The sequence below is a fragment of the Apis cerana genome, linkage group LG10, assembly GCF_029169275.1.
Source record: "Apis cerana isolate GH-2021 linkage group LG10, AcerK_1.0, whole genome shotgun sequence".
NCBI lineage: Eukaryota > Metazoa > Arthropoda > Insecta > Hymenoptera > Apidae > Apis > Apis cerana.
In genome coordinates, this window is record NC_083861.1 from 119,888 (window position 1) to 133,051 (window position 13,164).

The 13,164-nt window shown below is 19.5% G+C and overlaps 1 long non-coding RNA gene across 31 annotated transcripts in view; it reads left to right on the plus strand.

Annotated features, from left to right (window-relative positions):
* The first annotated feature begins 215 nt into the window (after positions 1 to 215).
* Positions 216 to 13,164, plus strand: part of LOC133666752 (uncharacterized) — a 30,125-nt gene continuing 17,176 nt past the window's right edge. For 6 of the 31 annotated variants that reach the window (XR_009831307.1, XR_009831308.1, XR_009831316.1 and 3 more), the window contains exons 1-9: positions 220 to 550; positions 1,667 to 1,755; positions 4,244 to 4,444; positions 5,575 to 5,663; positions 8,159 to 8,359; positions 9,477 to 9,582; positions 9,978 to 10,149; positions 10,503 to 10,620; positions 12,105 to 12,305. This is a non-coding gene — a long non-coding RNA (uncharacterized LOC133666752). Of the gene's footprint in view, positions 551 to 1,666; positions 1,756 to 2,696; positions 2,779 to 4,243; positions 4,445 to 5,574; positions 5,664 to 8,158; positions 8,360 to 9,476; positions 9,583 to 9,977; positions 10,150 to 10,502; positions 10,621 to 12,104; positions 12,306 to 13,164 lie in introns of all 31 variants that reach the window. The other 25 variants (XR_009831327.1, XR_009831305.1, XR_009831330.1 and 22 more) reach the window with 13 other exon arrangements.

The window sequence follows — 13,164 nt, forward strand, 5'->3', positions numbered from 1 at the left end:
ATAGCTTAATATTTAAACTTCCATTTCGCCGAAATGATTAGCGAGAAATATTTACGATACCATTTCATGGGTGTAAAATTTACGTATAAAACGGGTGATATATGGTTGAAATGAATGTTTGGTGAAATGAAATTCACGAAAAAACGCACTTATAAAAAATTAAACCATTTTTGACTGCATCTCGTCACACCGATTATCAACCAAACCCCTTCTGTCTTATATAAATATATATTATTTCATTCGGTAAAATAAAATTTATTTTATTAATCTTACGACGAATTAATTTATGTCTTCGAAAGATAAATAAAAGAAAGTTTACACATCGATGTTCTTATCGATTCAATTTTAGATGATATAAAAGGAAAAGAATGAGGAATAGAAAGAGGATGTTAGAGCACGGATGAGTCGAAGAAGAGTCTGACCACATATAGAAGAAAAGATATTGGCTATATGCATGAATACAGTGTGTCTTCTTTGAGACAAGGCAAACAATCAACGATGACAAACAATCATAAAGGGAATAAGAATTCAATTTTCTTCAGACTTCAGCGTGAGTATCAGATATGCATTCACAATCACATTTGCATATATAATACAATATTTATATAATCTATTATAAAATATAACTTATGATCATTCTTTCTTAATTTAATTTAATTATGATTTTAATTTTTATATAGTTTTTATATTTACACGAAGTACATAATAGACGTGATATATGAAAATCCTTTTTCATATTTTAGAAATTCAAAACCTTAATTATTTTCGTATTTTTAGATTTTTTTTTTCTTTATTTTAGATTTTAATTTCGTATTTTTTTAGATTTTAGATTTTTGTATTAAGATCTAGACTAAAATATTTAAAAATTTTATGATTGAGTAATGTTGAATGATGTGAAACTTAACTTTATTTTTTAATGTAAATGATATGGGTGATTTTTTTAAAATGATCTATGTATGGTATAAGAATAAAAAATTGAAATTAATATAAAAATTTATATACTTTATTGTATATTTTATTTATTTTATATAATTTTTATATTAATATTAAATTATATTAATATTTATATAAAATTTTTTAATTTATTTTTCGGCATCTTTTTTAATTTAACATTTATCTTCTATTATGTACAAGAATTCTCTTTATTCTTTTTCTGTTATACTTTGTAATTTAGATATACTTTACATTAACTTCTGTTTCATAATATATTTTTTTCAAATTTTCAATTTTTACTTTAAATGTTTAATTTTACAAATGGATAATTTTTATAATAAATTAAATTAAATAATTTATTTTTATTATATTTTCAATTGACATATGTTTGTAAGATTATGATGTATTTATAATTAAATAATGAATATTTATAATTCGATATATATTCGATTTTCGCGCGTAAAATTAAAATGAATAAAAATAAATTGAAGTAAACCACATCGCTTCAACTAATCAAAAAGGCCCAGTAACGAAACGAGTCAGTGCGCATCATAATGCGCATGGCAGTAGTTCATAGTTGAAAATCGTGGTGGCGGTTGGTCACGTTTTGTTCTGAAGTGCGAAATACTTAAAATTCTTACCGATAGGATATGATATTATAATTATTATTTATATTTAACAATAAGTTTTAATAAGTTTTGTATAATATGCATTTGTTTAATCATTATTATAGCAGAATTGAAGATTTTTGATGAAGATGACGAAGGATAAAGATCAATTATCATTTCATTGGAACTTCGAAGACAAGATGGCTTGAAAAATGTAAGTGAAGATGTAATCCATTTTTCACAAATATGATGAGATTTATTTTAAAGAAATATAATTATAAATTTCTTTTTATTGACATAAAATTGTTAGATTACAATCAATATAATATTTCACGTATCTTCGTATATATATATTTTACGTATATGTATATTTTGTGTATATATATATATATATATTTATAAATTTTACGTATATATATGTTTTATATATATATATTTTACGTATACATATATATTTTAAATATATATATATATATATGTATATATATGTTTTCATGTATGTATTTTTTCCGATACTATTGCTATAATATTATTTATAATATTATTATATTAATTAATATAATATTATTTGTTTCTTTTGATTTTATGATCAGTTTCAAAACTGAAAACATTTTTTATAATTCAATCTTTCAGAAAATTGATGGTTCGTTATTGTATTATATTCTATATGTTCAATTTGTCGAATTGTTGAGCATATTCTCTTTCTATTTTGAAATTCGATACCCTACGCGAATTAGTTACGCGAAATTTCATTCTGTTGTTGACATTCGTGACGGTTAGAATTTCTTCAAGTGTGCTTTATCTATTTGGTAATATTTATTTAATATTTATTTTCTTTTACTTTTTATACTATTGTTTTATTAATACATGTTTATTCAATTATTTATGGAATATTATTGATAATTCTCTAATGAATTTATTTTTTTTTTATTTGTTTATTTGATTTGTTTATTTGATCAGTATATTAATTTGTATTATGAATTTTTATGAAAATAGAACTAGATTATTTCAATACAATTAGCTTAATTTTTTGCATACATATTATTCTTTCATTGCACATATATGTATATATGTATATATTTGTATATTTGTGTATATATTTATTTTAAAGATTCAATTTTTATGCATAATAATTGATTGTTGAGATTACTTTAGGTTGGAAGAAATTTTCAATATGGATGTCATGATATATTTTACATAAAGGAAAAAAATATAAATAAATATTTTTATTGTAATGGTAAGCACTATAAAATGGTAAGCACTTCTGCATTTTTTAATTAAATTATTAATTGTTAAGTTACATAATATATAGATATCATTTTTTATATAATTCATAATTTGATTACTTATATTAATAATTGAAAATATGAAGATAATAGGAAAGATTTTGAAATGATCTATAATTTGTTATTTTTCTTGTAAATTTTCTTGTAAACATTTTCAAATATTTCTATAATATGACATAAATATTATATTATATGACATATTATATGGCATAAATAAAATATTATTACAGAATATAACATTATATTTTATACATACATATATTATATAGAATATAACATTGTATTATATTCGGTGTGTGAAAAATAGAATCAATCTTTCTCTTAAGATAATAGATAATTAGAATAAATAATTATTGATCATGCAAAGAAAATTTCAATAAAAAAAATCAATCTAAATTTCAATCTTTTGTATTCAATGTTTTTGAATAGAATTTCAATGTTTATTATTATTATTAGAATTATTAGAAAAATTCAATTCTTTATTTTCTTATTGAAGTTTAAGTTTCTTATTGAATATAATTTCATTTTTTATTATTCCAAAACTTCAATAAATACTATTTTTAAGAAAAAAATTATTTTACATTTGATAACAGCTTTCAAGAGACAGCTTCTCCTGCATTTTATTCTTAAAAAATGTTTGTATTCATGAGCAATGTGGTCAGTAGAGTCAATGTTTGTCTCATAATAGTATTTTTTGTTTTTTAGTGCATAATAGTTCTAAATAAATTTAATTATGATATGCAAAATTAGAGTCAATGCTTATTTATCAATTACTTAACATAAATGCACATGTTAATAGTTTCTTATTTTTATTTTTTTATTTTAAATATCTTTTTTTTCTTTTTTCTTGATATAAGAGAAAATCAATGTTTTTTTCAAGAAATCATCTACTATGCAAGAAGCTAGTTATCTTTTTATCTATAAAAGTTTTCACTCTATTGTTATCCTATTGAAAAATACATTATATATATTATAAAATTCCAACTTTTAAATATTTTCAAATTTAATTTTTTCTTATTTAAAGATTTTATTATTATTTTTATTATCACTTTATCTTATTATTAAGATAATAGATTGTCATATTATTATCTTATTAAACTGCTGATATTTATATAAGTGCATATTTTTTATAAAAAATAGATAAACCATTTAGACAGAAATTTGTCATGATTAAATAATTCCAAAAATATTTTTTATGTTGCATATTTTGCATATTTTACATATTTTTGCATATTTTCTTTATATTGTACGTATTTATATATACATATTTTTTGTATATATTTATTTGTGTATATATGTTATTTCATTCCGTAAAATAAAATTTATTTTATTAATCTTACGACGAATTAATTGATGTCTTCGAAAGATAAATAAAAGAAAGTTTACACATCGATGTTCTTATCGATTCAATTTTAGATGATATAAAAGGAAAAGAATGAGGAATAGAAAGAGGATGTTAGAGCACGGATGAGTCGAAGAAGAGTCTGACCACATATAGAAGAAAAGATATTGGCTATATGCATGAATACAGTGTGTCTTCTTTGAGACAAGGCAAACAATCAACGATGACAAACAATCATAAAGGGAATAAGAATTCAATTTTCTTCAGACTTCAGCGTGAGTATCAGATATGCATTCACAATCACATTTGCATATATAATACAATATTTATATAATCTATTATAAAATATAACTTATGATCATTCTTTCTTAATTTAATTTAATTATGATTTTAATTTTTATATAGTTTTTATATTTACACGAAGTACATAATAGACGTGATATATGAAAATCCTTTTTCATATTTTAGAAATTCAAAACCTTAATTATTTTCGTATTTTTAGATTTTTTTTTCTTTATTTTAGATTTTAATTTCGTATTTTTTTAGATTTTAGATTTTTGTATTAAGATCTAGACTAAAATATTTAAAAATTTTATGATTGATTAATGTTGAATGATGTGAAATTTAACTTTATTTTTTAATGTAAATGATATGGGTGATTTTTTTAAAATGATCTATGTATGATATAAGAATAAAAAATTGAAATTAATATAAAAATTTATATACTTTATTGTATATTTTATTTATTTTATATAATTTTTATATTAATATTAAATTATATTAATATTTATATAAAATTTTTTAATTTATTTTTCGGCATCTTTTTTAATTTAACATTTATCTTCTATTATGTACAAGAATTCTCTTTATTCTTTTTCTGTTATACTTTGTAATTTAGATATACTTTACATTAACTTCTGTTTCATAATATATTTTTTTCAAATTTTCAATTTTTACTTTAAATGTTTAATTTTACAAATGGATAATTTTTATAATAAATTAAATTAAATAATTTATTTTTATTATATTTTCAATTGACATATGTTTGTAAGATTATGATGTATTTATAATTAAATAATGAATATTTATAATATATATATTCGATTTTCGCGCGTAAAATTAAAATGAATAAAAATAAATTGAAGTAAACCACATCGCTTCAACTAATCAACAATAAAAAGGCCCAGTAACGAAACGAGTCAGTGCGCATCATAGTGCGCATCATAATGCGCATGGCAGTAGTTTATGGTTGAAAATCGTGGTGGCGGTTGGTCACGTTTTGTTCTGAAGTGCGAAATACTTAAAATTCTTACCGATAGGATATGATATTATAATTATTATTTATATTTAACAATAAGTTTTAATAAGTTTTGTATAATATGCATTTGTTTAATCATTATTATAGCAGAATTGAAGATTTTTGATGAAGATGACGAAGGATAAAGATCAATTATCATTTCATTGGAACTTCGAAGACAAGATGGCTTGAAAAATGTAAGTGAAGATGTAATCCATTTTTCACAAATATGATGAGATTTATTTTAAAGAAATATAATTATAAATTTCTTTTTATTGACATAAAATTGTTAGATTATAATCAATATAATATTTCACGTATCTTCGTATATATATATTTTACGTATATGTATATTTTGTGTATATATATATATATATATATTTATAAATTTTACGTATATATATGTTTTATATATATATATTTTACGTATACATATATATTTTAAATATATATATATATATATGTATATATATGTTTTCATGTATGTATTTTTTCCGATACTATTGCTATAATATTATTTATAATATTATTATATTAATTAATATAATATTATTTGTTTCTTTTGATTTTATGATCAGTTTCAAAACTGAAAACATTTTTTATAATTCAATCTTTCAGAAAATTGGTGGTTCGTTATTGTATTATATTCTGTATGTTCAATTTGTCGAATTGTTGAGCATATTCTCTTTCTGTTTTGAAATTCGATACAACGAATTAGTTACGCTAAATTTCATTCTACTGTTGACATTCGTGACGATTAGAATTTCTTCAAGTGTGCTTTATCTATTTGGTAATATTTATTTAATATTTATTTTCTTTTACTTTTTATACTATTGTTTTATAAATACATGTTTATTCAATTATTTATGGAATATTATTGATAATTCTCTAATGAATTTATTTTTTTTTTATTTGTTTATTTGATTAGTTTATTTGATCAGTATATTAATTTGTATTATGAATTTTTATGAAAATAGAACTAGATTATTTCAATACAATTAGCTTAATTTTTTGCATACATATTATTCTTTCATTGCACATATATGTATATATATTTGTATATTTGTGTATATATTTATTTTAAAGATTCAATTTTTATGCATAATAATTGATTGTTGAGATTACTTTAGGTTGGAAAAAATTTTCAATATGGATGTCATGATATATTTTACATAAAGGAAAAAAATATAAATAAATATTTTTATTGTAATGGTAAGCACTATAAAATGGTAAGCACTTCTGCATTTTTTTATTAAATTATTAATTATTAAGTTACATAATATATAGATATCATTTTTTATATAATTCATAATTTGATTACTTACATTAATAATTGAAAATTTGAAGATAATAGGAAAGATTTTGAAATGATCTATAATTTGTTATTTTTCTTGTAAATTTTCTTGTAAACTTGTAAACATTTTCAAATATTTCTATAATATGACATAAATATTATATTATATGACATATTATATGGCATAAATAAAATATTATTACAGAATATAACATTATATTTTATACATACATATATTATATAGAATATAACATTTTATTATATTCGGTGTGTGAAAAATAGAATCAGTCTTTCTCTTAAGATAATAGATAATTAGAATAAATAATTATTGATCATGCAAAGAAAATTTCAATAAAAAAAATCAATCTAAATTTCAATCTTTTGTATTCAATGTTTTTGAATAGAATTTCAATGTTTATTATTATTAGAATTATTAGAATCTTATTAGAATTCAATTCTTTATTTTCTTATTGAAGTTTAAGTTTCTTATTGAATATAATTTCATTTTTATTATTCCAAAACTTCAATAAATACTATTTTTAAGAAAAAAATTATTTTACATTTTATAACAGCTTTCAAGAGACAGCTTCTCCTGCATTTTATTCTTAAAATGTTTGTATTCAATGAGCAATGTGGTCAGTAGAGTCAATGTTTGTCTCATAATAGTATTTTTGTTTTTTAGTGCATAATAAGTTAGTTCTAAATAAATTTAATTATGATATGCAAAATTAGAGTCAATGCTTATTTATCAATTACTTAACATAAATGCACATGTTAATAGTTTCTTATTTTTATTTTTTTATTTTAAATATCTTTTTTTCTTTTTCTTGATATAAGAGAAAATCAATGTTTTTTTCAAGAAATCATCTACTATGCAAGAAGCTAGTTATCTTTTTATCTATAAAAGTTTTCACTCTATTGTTATCCTATTGAAAAATACATTATATATATTATAAAATTCCAACTTTTAAATATTTTCAAATTTAATTTTTTTATTTAAAGATTTTATTATTATTTTTATTATCACTTTATCTTATTATTAAGATAATAAGATAATTGTCATATTATTATCTTATTAAACTGCTGATATTTATATAAGTGCATATTTTTATAAAAATAGATAAACCATTTAGACAGAAATTTGTCATGATTAAATAATTCCAAAAATATTTTTATGTTGCATATTTTGCATATTTTACATATTTTTGCATATTTTCTTTATATTGTACGTATTTATATATACATATTTTTTGTATATATTTATTTGTGTATATATATGTTATTTCATTCGGTAAAATAAAATTTATTTTATTAATCTTACGACGAATTAATTAATTTTCTTCGAAAGATAAATAAAAGAAAGTTTACACATCGATGTTCTTATCGATTCAATTTTAGATGATATAAAAGGAAAAGAATGAGGAATAGAAAGAGGATGTTAGAGCACGGATGAGTCGAAGAAGAGTCTGACCACATATAGAAGAAAAGATATTGGCTATATGCATGAATACAGTGTGTCTTCTTTGAGACAAGGCAAACAATCAACGATGACAAACAATCATAAAGGGAATAAGAATTCAATTTTCTTCAGACTTCAGCGTGAGTATCAGATATGCATTCACAATCACATTTGCATATATAATACAATATTTATATAATCTATTATAAAATATAACTTATGATCATTCTTTCTTAATTTAATTTAATTATGATTTTAATTTTTATATAGTTTTTATATTTACACGAAGTACATAATAGACGTGATATATGAAAATCCTTTTTCATATTTTAGAAATTCAAAACCTTAATTATTTTCGTATTTTTAGATTTTTTTTTTCTTTATTTTAGATTTTAATTTCGTATTTTTTTAGATTTTAGATTTTTGTATTAAGATCTAGACTAAAATATTTAAAAATTTTATGATTGAGTAATGTTGAATGATGTGAAACTTAACTTTATTTTTAATGTAAATGATATGGGTGATTTTTTTAAAATGATCTATGTATGGTATAAGAATAAAAAATTGAAATTAATATAAAAATTTATATACTTTATTGTATATTTTATTTATTTTATATAATTTTTATATTAATATTAAATTATATTAATATTTATATAAAATTTTTTAATTTATTTTTCGGCATCTTTTTAATTTAACATTTATCTTCTATTATGTACAAGAATTCTCTTTATTCTTTTTCTGTTATACTTTGTAATTTAGATATACTTTACATTAACTTCTGTTTCATAATATATTTTTTTCAAATTTTCAATTTTTACTTTAAATGTTTAATTTTACAAATGGATAATTTTTATAATAAATTAAATTAAATAATTTATTTTTATTATATTTTCAATTGACATATGTTTGTAAGATTATGATGTATTTATAATTAAATAATGAATATTTATAATTCGATATTATATATTCGATTTTCGCGCGTAAAATTAAAATGAATAAAAATAAATTGAAGTAAACCACATCGCTTCAACTAATCAAAAAGGCCCAGTAACGAAACGAGTCAGTGCGCATCATAATGCGCATGGCAGTAGTTCATAGTTGAAAATCGTGGTGCCGGCTGGTCACGTTTTGTTCTGAAGTGCGAAATACTTAAAATTCTTACCGATAGGATATGATATTATAATTATTATTTATATTTAACAATAAGTTTTAATAAGTTTTGTATAATATGCATTTGTTTGATCATTATTATAGCAGAATTGAAGATTTTTGATGAAGATGACGAAGGATAAAGATCAATTATCATTTCATTGGAACTTCGAAGACAAGATGGCTTGAAAAATATAATATAAGTGAAGATGTAATCCATTTTTCACAAATATGATGAGATTTATTTTAAAGAAATATAATTATAAATTTCTTTTTATTGACATAAAATTGTTAGATTACAATCAATATAATATTTCACGTATCTTCGTATATATATATTTTACGTATATGTATATTTTGTGTATACATATATAAATTTTACGTATATATATATTTTATATATATATATATTTTACGTGTACATATATATTTTAAATATATATATATATATCTATATATATGTTTTCATGTATGTATTTTTTCCGATACTATTGCTATAATATTATTTATAATATTATTATATTAATTAATATAATATTATTTGTTTCTTTTGATTTTATGATCAGTTTCAAAACTGAAAACATTTTTTATAATTCAATCTTTCAGAAAATTGGTGGTTCGTTATTGTATTATATTCTGTATGTTCAATTTGTCGAATTGTTGAGCATATTCTCTTTCTGTTTTGAAATTCGATACATCGAATTAGTTACGCTAAATTTCATTCTACTGTTGACATTCGTGACGATTAGAATTTCTTCAAGTGTGCTTTATCTATTTGGTAATATTTATTTAATATTTATTTTCTTTTACTTTTTATACTATTGTTTTATAAATACATGTTTATTCAATTATTTATGGAATATTATTGATAATTCTCTAATGAATTTATTTTTTTTTTTATTTGTTTATTTGATTAGTTTATTTGATCAGTATATTAATTTGTATTATGAATTTTTATGAAAATAGAACTAGATTATTTCAATACAATTAGCTTAATTTTTTGCATACATATTATTCTTTCATTGCACATATATGTATATATGTATATATATATATGTATATATTTGTATATATATTTATTTTAAAGATTCAATTTTTATGCATAATAATTGATTGTTGAGATTACTTTAGGTTGGAAAAAATTTTCAATATGGATGTCATGATATATTTTACATAAAGGAAAAAAATATAAATAAATATTTAAAATATAAATAATATAAATAAATAAATATTTTTATTGTAAAAAATGGTAAGCACTTCTGCATTTTTTTATTAAATTATTAATTATTAAGTTACATAATATATAGATATCATTTTTTATATAATTCATAATTTGATTACTTACATTAATAATTGAAAATTTGAAGATAATAGGAAAGATTTTGAAATGATCTATAATTTGTTATTTTTCTTGTAAATTTTCTTGTAAACTTGTAAACATTTTCAAATATTTCTATAATATGACATAAATATTATATTATATGACATATTATATGGCAAATAAATAAAATATTATTACAGAATATAACATTATATTTTATACATACATATATTATATAGAATATAACATTTTATTATATTCGGTGTGTGAAAAATAGAATCAGTCTTTCTCTTAAGATAATAGATAATTAGAATAAATAATTATTGATCATGCAAAGAAAATTTCAATAAAAAAAATCAATCTAAATTTCAATCTTTTGTATTCAATGTTTTTGAATAGAATTTCAATGTTTATTATTATTAGAATTCTTATTGAATCTTATTAGAATTCAATTCTTTATTTTCTTATTGAAGTTTAAGTTTCTTATTGAATATAATTTCATTTTTTATTATTCCAAAACTTCAATAAATACTATTTTTAAGAAAAAAATTATTTTACATTTTATAACAGCTTTCAAGAGACAGCTTCTCCTGCATTTTATTCTTAAAAGATGTTTGTATTCAATGAGCAATGTGGTCAGTAGAGTCAATGTTTGTCTCATAATAGTATTTTTTGTTTTTTAGTGCATAATAAGTTAGTTCTAAATAAATTTAATTATGATATGCAAAATTAGAGTCAATGCTTATTTATCAATTACTTAACATAAATGCACATGTTAATAGTTTCTTATTTTTATTTTTTTATTTTAAATATCTTTTTTTCTTTTTTCTTGATATAAGAGAAAATCAATGTTTTTTTCAAGAAATCATCTACTATGCAAGAAGCTAGTTATCTTTTTATCTATAAAAGTTTTCACTCTATTGTTATCCTATTGAAAAATACATTATATATATTATAAAATTCCAACTTTTAAATATTTTCAAATTTAATTTTTTTTTATTTAAAGATTTTATTATTATTTTTATTATCACTTTATCTTATTATTAAGATAATAAGATAATTGTCATATTATTATCTTATTAAACTGCTGATATTTATATAAGTGCATATTTTTTATAAAAAATAGATAAACCATTTAGACAGAAATTTGTCATGATTAAATAATTCCAAAAATATTTTTTATGTTGCATATTTTGCATATTTTACATATTTTTGCATATTTTCTTTATATTGTACGTATTTATATATACATACTTTTTGTATATATTTATTTGTGTATATATGTTATTTCATTCGGTAAAATAAAATTTATTTTATTAATCTTACGACGAATTAATTTATTTAATTAATTTTCTTCGAAAGATAAATAAAAGAAAGTTTACACATCGATGTTCTTATCGATTCAATTTTAGATGATATAAAAGGAAAAGAATGAGGAATAGAAAGAGGATGTTAGAGCACGGATGAGTCGAAGAAGAGTCTGACCACATATAGAAGAAAAGATATTGGCTATATGCATGAATACAGTGTGTCTTCTTTGAGACAAGGCAAACAATCAACGATGACAAACAATCATAAAGGGAATAAGAATTCAATTTTCTTCAGACTTCAGCGTGAGTATCAGATATGCATTCACAATCACATTTGCATATATAATACAATATTTATATAATCTATTATAAAATATAACTTATGATCATTCTTTCTTAATTTAATTTAATTATGATTTTAATTTTTATATAGTTTTTATATTTACACGAAGTACATAATAGACGTGATATATGAAAATCCTTTTTCATATTTTAGAAATTCAAAACCTTAATTATTTTCGTATTTTTAGATTTTTTCTTTATTTTAGATTTTAATTTCGTATTTTTTTAGATTTTAGATTTTTGTATTAAGATCTAGACTAAAATATTTAAAAATTTTATGATTGAGTAATGTTGAATGATGTGAAACTTAACTTTATTTTTTAATGTAAATGATATGGGTGATTTTTTAAAAATGATCTATGTATGGTATAAGAATAAAAAATTGAAATTAATATAAAAATTTATATACTTTATTGTATATTTTATTTATTTTATATAATTTTTATATTAATATTAAATTATATTAATATTTATATAAATTTTTTAATTTATTTTTCGGCATCTTTTTTAATTTAACATTTATCTTCTATTATGTACAAGAATTCTCTTTATTCTTTTTCTGTTATACTTTGTAATTTAGATATACTTTACATTAACTTCTGTTTCATAATATATTTTTTTCAAATTTTCAATTTTTACTTTAAATGTTTAATTTTACAAATGGATAATTTTTATAATAAATTAAATTAAATAATTTATTTTTATTATATTTTCAATTGACATATGTTTGTAAGATTATGATGTATTTATAATTAAATAATGAATATTTATAATTCGATATTATATATTCGATTTTCGCGCGTAAAATTAAAATGAATAA